Source organism: Canis lupus, chromosome 30 (assembly GCF_011100685.1).
Source record: "Canis lupus familiaris isolate Mischka breed German Shepherd chromosome 30, alternate assembly UU_Cfam_GSD_1.0, whole genome shotgun sequence".
Taxonomy (NCBI): Eukaryota; Metazoa; Chordata; class Mammalia; order Carnivora; family Canidae; genus Canis; species Canis lupus.
In genome coordinates, this window is record NC_049251.1 from 10,380,319 (window position 1) to 10,386,691 (window position 6,373).

Here is a 6,373-nt window from a genome sequence, read left to right on the forward strand (position 1 = left end):
ACACAAACCTGAGAAGCCATAAAGGAAAAATAGGTAAATTTTATTCCTTAATTTTTTTTTTTACTTGGAAAAACCCATAAAGTTAGAAGATATACAACAAATTGAGAGTGATGTTTGGAACTTGTAACACAAAGTGCTACTTTCCTTAATGTAGATGGTATCTGCAAATCAATACGTAAAGAACAACAAATGAATTTTTAAAAAATGGGTGAAGGATATGATGGACAATTCACAGAAAAGAAAATTCAAATGTTTCTTAAATACATGAAAATATGTTCAGCCTCATTCAATAGAAATGCAAAATAAAATTACCCTGGGATATCATTTCTTTCACCTATCAGATTGTCAAAGATAAAGTAGTTTGATTACTTTCTGAGTTAGTGATAGTGTAGGAAAAGAGTTACTCTCTTATAGTCCTAATAGGAATGTAAATTGGCATAGCTTTCTTTCTTTCTTTTCTTTCTTCCTTTCTTTCCTTCCACATTTTATTTATTATTGGAGAGAGAGAGAGAGCCCAAGCCAGAGGAAGGGCAGAGAAAGGGAGAAGCAGACTCCCCACTGAGCAGGGAGCCTGATACGGGGATCCATCTCAGGACCCTGGGATCATGACCTGAGCCAAAAGCAGATGCTTAACCAACTGAGCCACCCAGGCACCCCTATATTGATATAGCTTTCTAAGGGAAATTAAGTAATATTTACCCAAATCTTAAATGTCTATACTTTTTTTTTAAATTTTAAGAACCCATTTATTTTGTATAATAACACAAAGCCCATCAAAAGTGATAAAGTATAAAGAATTGGTACATAATTTCCAGGCTGTTGATGGTACCAAGGGTATATAAAGGAAGCAGGAAAATTAACAACTTCTAAATATTTGTTATCTTCATTTTACATATATGAACATTTTGAAATCTTGTTCTTCAGATTTTCATTGGAATATCATGATTAGACTTTCCATTTGTGGAAATGTTCAACTGCACAAAAGTAGAACTCATTTAGGAATTTAAAAAAATACATATATTTATCATTATTCAGAATATTGAGTGGATCATATGTCTAAAACCTATTAGGTTGCCATGATTTAGGCCAGTCAACATATCCCATTGCTTTGGTTAGGAATGAGGTTGAATTTAAACAAAACACATGGCTTTATATGAAAGAATGAGTTGAGTTGATTGATTGATTCAAGAACAGCTGTAATTCTTCCCAGGAGGAATGGGAATATATGCTGGATAGCAAAACAACACTTAATATATTTTAACCCCAGTTTATTTGGAAGATCCCTAAGTGATTCTGATGTGCTTAAATGAGATATGATTCTTTTTTTTTAATTTGTACTCCAGTATTTTATTTAATACGTGAAGTCTTTCAAAATGATTTTCCATTCAGTTAAAACCCATATATATTATAGCATTTTACACCTAATTATAGAGTTATGTTAACATTTAATTTAAGTGCTCATTGTCAATCTTTTGTACTGTTTGTTGTGATGTTCTTTCACCTATATCCAATGCCAAGCATCCACAACTATCCGAATAATCATGATGTCTTCTGCGTTTTAGTAAATGATAGAAACATAGAGATCAATATGGCTGCAGAATCAGAAGAACATTATTGTCCTTACAGTGGCTGTCAGTGGCATACTTAATACCAAGGAGCATGGTTTTAGTCACACACACTTTTACCCCTGTATATACATTGTTCAATCCATTTCAGTTTCCTCCCAGCAATTGCCATGCCTCACCAAACAATAACATACATCTGATGTCACATTGGATGAGCATTCTCAGGAAGGACTAATGGAGTATACCAAATCCAGCCAACGATAATTGTTTCAAGAAAGGGGTTTTTCAGAAGTTTCATCCATTGATTCCAAGGGCCCTGGTAGATATCAAACAGCACGGAAAATTCCCCATCTGAATCAAGGCATCTTGATTGATGACTTAGTAAATGATGCCTATGTGGGAGAATCTGAGTTTTCCCTACCAGCATTCAAAGGAGGGGGGGAATTCACACGGTTATTTGAGAAACCTGTATTCATGGAAATGCAATACATTATAATCTATCAAACATATTTACTGAAGTCTTACTATGAGGGTTACTGTACTACCATCATAGAACAAGAGAAAACTGTGAAAACAGGAAACAGGGAGAACTAGAAACAGGCCTAAAAGCCAAAGCAGGTCAACTCCATGTCACTCTCCTTTAAAGAGGTGATTCATATTAATTCATGTTCTCAATCCATGATTGTTCTTTAAGCCTACCCTATCAGGGGCACCAGCCTGGCTCAGTCTGCCAAACATGCAACTATTGATCTTGGGGTTGTAGTTTTGAGCTCCATGTTGGTTGTAGACATTGCTTTAAAAATCTTTTTTTTAATAAATTTATTTTTTATTGGTGTTCAATTTACCAACATACAGAATAACACCCAGTGCTCATCCCATCAAGTGCCCCCCTCAGTGCCCGTCACCCATTTACCCCCACCACCCCTCCCTCCTTCCCTTCCACCACCCCTAGTTCGTTTCCCAGAGTTAGGAGTCTTTATGTTCTGTCTCCCTTTCTGATATTTCCCACACATTTCTTCTCCCTTCCCTTATATTCCCTTTCACTATTATTTATATTCCCCAAATGAATGAGAACATATAATGTTTGTCCTTCTCCGACTGACTTACTTCACTCAGCATAATACCCTCCAGTTTCATCCACGTTGAAGCAAATGGTGGGTATTTGTCGTTTCTAATGGCTGAGTAATATTCCATTGTATACATAAACCACAGCTTCTTTATCCACTCATCTTTCGATGGACACCGAGGCTCCTTCCACAGTTTGGCTGTTGTGGACATTGCTGCTAGAAACATCGGGGTGCGGGTGTCCCGGCGTTTCATTGCATCTGAATCTTTGGGGTAAATCCCCAACAGTGCAATTGCTGGGTCATAGGGCAGATCTATTTTTAACTCTTTGAGGAACCTCCACACAGTTTTCCAGAGTGGCTGCACCAGTTCACATTCCCACCAACAGTGTAAGAGGGTTCCCTTTTCTCTGCATCCTGTCCAACATTTGTGGTTTCCTGCCTTGTTAATTTTCCCCATTCTCACTGGTGTGAGGTGGTATCTCATTGTGGTTTGTATTTCCCTGATGGCAAGTGATGCAGAGCATTTTCTCATGTGCATGTTGGCCATGTCTATGTCTTCCTCTGTGAGATTTCTGTTCATGTCTTTTGCCCATTTAATGATTGGATTGTTTGTTTCTTTGGTGTTGAGTTGAGGAAGACACAAAGAGATGGAAAAATATTCCATGCTCATGGATTGGCAGAATTAATAGTGTGAAAATGTCAATCTTACCCAGGGCAATTTACACGTTTAATGCAATCCCTATCAAAATACCATGGACTTTCTTCAGAGAGTTAGAACAAATTATTTTAAGATTTGTGTGGAATCAGAAAAGACCCCGAATAGCCAGGGGAATTTTAAAAAAGAAAACCATATCTGGGGGCATCACAATGCCAGATTTCAGGTTGTACTACAAAGCTGTGGTCATCAAGACAGTGTGGTACTGGCACAAAAACAGACACATAGATCAATGGAACAGAATAGAGAACCCAGAAGTGGACCCTGAACTTTGTGGTCAACTAATATTTGACAAAGGAGGAAAGACTATCTGCTGGAAAAAAGACAGTCTCTCCAATAAATCGTGCTGGGAAAATTGGACATCCACATGCAGAACAATGAAACTAGAGCACTCTCTTTCACCATACACAAAGATAAACTCAAAATGGATGAAAGATCTAAATGTGAGACAAGATTCCATCAAAATCCTAGAGGAGAACACAGGCAACACCCTTTTGAACTCGGCCACGGTAACTTCTTGCAAGATACATCCACGAAGGCAAAAGAAACAAAAGCAAAAATGAACTATTGGGACTTCATCAAGATAAGAAGCTTTTGCACAGCAAAGGATACAGTCAACAAAACTAAAAGACAGCCTACAGAATGGGAGAAGATATTTGCAAATGACCTATCAGATAAAGGGCTAGTTTCCAAGATCTATAAAGAACTTATTAAACTCAACACCAAAGAAACAAACAATCCAATCATGAAATGAGATATGATTCTAATAGTGTTTCTATGCAAGGAGCATCCTATATATTGATAAAAAGAGAACATCTTTATACCACAATATTATTTCATTAAAAACTAAGTCATAAAGAAATCTACTCAATATTCTGAATAATGTCTATACTTTTGAATCAGCCATTTCACTTCTCGATATTCTAATGCAAATAACCAAACATGTAAAATGAAATTTATACAAGTATATCCATTGTACTGGTAGTTACAATAGCAAAATATCAGAAACTACATAAATGTCCAGAAATAAGGGACTAAATAGATATATTATGGGACATGCATTCAATAGAAAACTATGCAAATGTGAAAAAGAATGAAGTAGCCTTACATAAGCTGATATGGAACAATCTCCAAACTATATCATTAAATGGAACAAGTAAGGTACAGAACAGTGTGAACAGTATGCTACCTTTGTATAAGGAGTGTGGAGGGAGAATATATATGAATTTGTTTGTGTTTGCATAGAATATTTCTGGGAAGTTATGGCTTCTGTGTAGGGAAATTCAGTGACTGGGTATATGGCTCTTTTTTTCTGTATATCCTTTAGTATCTTTATACCATGACAATATAGTGTTATTATTTGAAAAATAACAAAAACTTGCAAGAGAAAGAAAGGCTGACTAAGGGGCATCTGGGTGGCTCAGTTGGTTAAGTGACTGCCTTTAGCTCAGGTCATGATCTCAGGGTCCTGGGATAGAGCCCCGTATAAGGTCTCCCTGCTCAGTGGGGAGCCTGCTCCTCCCTCTCTCTCTGCCTCTCCCCGCAGCTTGTGTGCGTTCTCTCTCTGTCTCTCTCTGTCTCTTTCTGTGTCTCTGTCTCTCCCTCTTAAATGAATAGATATTAAAAGAAAAGGCTAACCAGAAGACTGTTTTCTCCACTGTGAGCCTCTGACCTATGGGAGGGCAATGGGGGAGTTGTGGTCTGGTATTCCTTTTGGGGTTTGTTTCACTTTTGGTACTGGCAAAGACAATCTTCTCTTTCCTGATGTAATTCCCAGGGAGCTCCACAAATACTCACTTATGGGCAGTATTTCAGCTGGGGCACTTTTGCAGGAGCCCATAATGAGACACAGACTGCTGTGTTTTGACTGAACTGGGAAAAGGAGAGATGCAAGGAAGTTGGAGGGACAAGTGGCCAGAAAGTTCTGTCCTGCTTTCCACTGCATCCACACCTTTCAATGTCCCAGCCTCCGCCAGAAAAACTAGCTAGTGTGTATGCAGGAAGGATTCATTAATTCATTTGTGACACAAATCTTAATTGAGCACTATTATGCATCAGGAATTGTAATAGGCATTAGTAATGGAGTAATACATTAGATAGATGTGTCCTTGCCATCAAGGAGCTTATATTCTGGCAGGGGAAACAGTATCAAGTGCTTACACTATTAATTATCTGCTTGCTATTGTGATAACAAGCTCTGAGTTCTTGGACCTAGGTGTAGAAGTCAGGGAAGGTTTTCTAAAGGAATAGCTAAGCTGAGACACTAGAAAGAAAGGTAGGCAATGGGGCAAGGGTGGGCTGGGATGGGAGGATCAAGAACAGCATGTGTAAAGACCTTCAGGGAGCAACTGAAGGAAGGTCATGAGACTGGAGCACAGATTGTGATGAGGAGAGGTAAAGTAAGGGCTAAATCTTGCAGAGTTGAGTTAAGGATTTTAAATTTTATCTTCAGAGTTCTGGAAAGCTATTGAATGGGACTTTAAACAAGGGAGAAACAATCACACAAGCATTTTTAAAATACTACACTGGCTAAAATTGAGAAAATTATTTAAAGGAAGCCAAAGTGAAAAAGAGAGGACTAGTAAGAGAGTGCCATAATGATTCAAGCGAGAGATGATGGTGGGTGGCTTGGTCAGGGGAGTGATGGTGAAGATAAAGGTGGTCATATTTGACAGAAATGCAGGAAGTTAAATTGACAAGACATGCTAAAGGTTAGGATATCGGGGGCAAAGAAGAAAAGATATTCAGCATGACTCCCAGGTTTAAATAAACTAATTATGCTGGTACCTTGCTTTACAAAGCATTTTCACATACATCATCTCATCTGATCTGAACTTCAATTGTATGAACTAAGTGAGGGATCATTATTCCTGATTTATGGGTGAGAAAACAAGTCTAGAGAGTAAACATGTTTATTTTAATGAACTAATGAGTAAACCAATTAACATTCTGCCTCCTTCCAGAAAGAATTTAAGACAACTAACAATAAAACATGATGTTTCAGAAGGGTATATATTGGAGTGCCT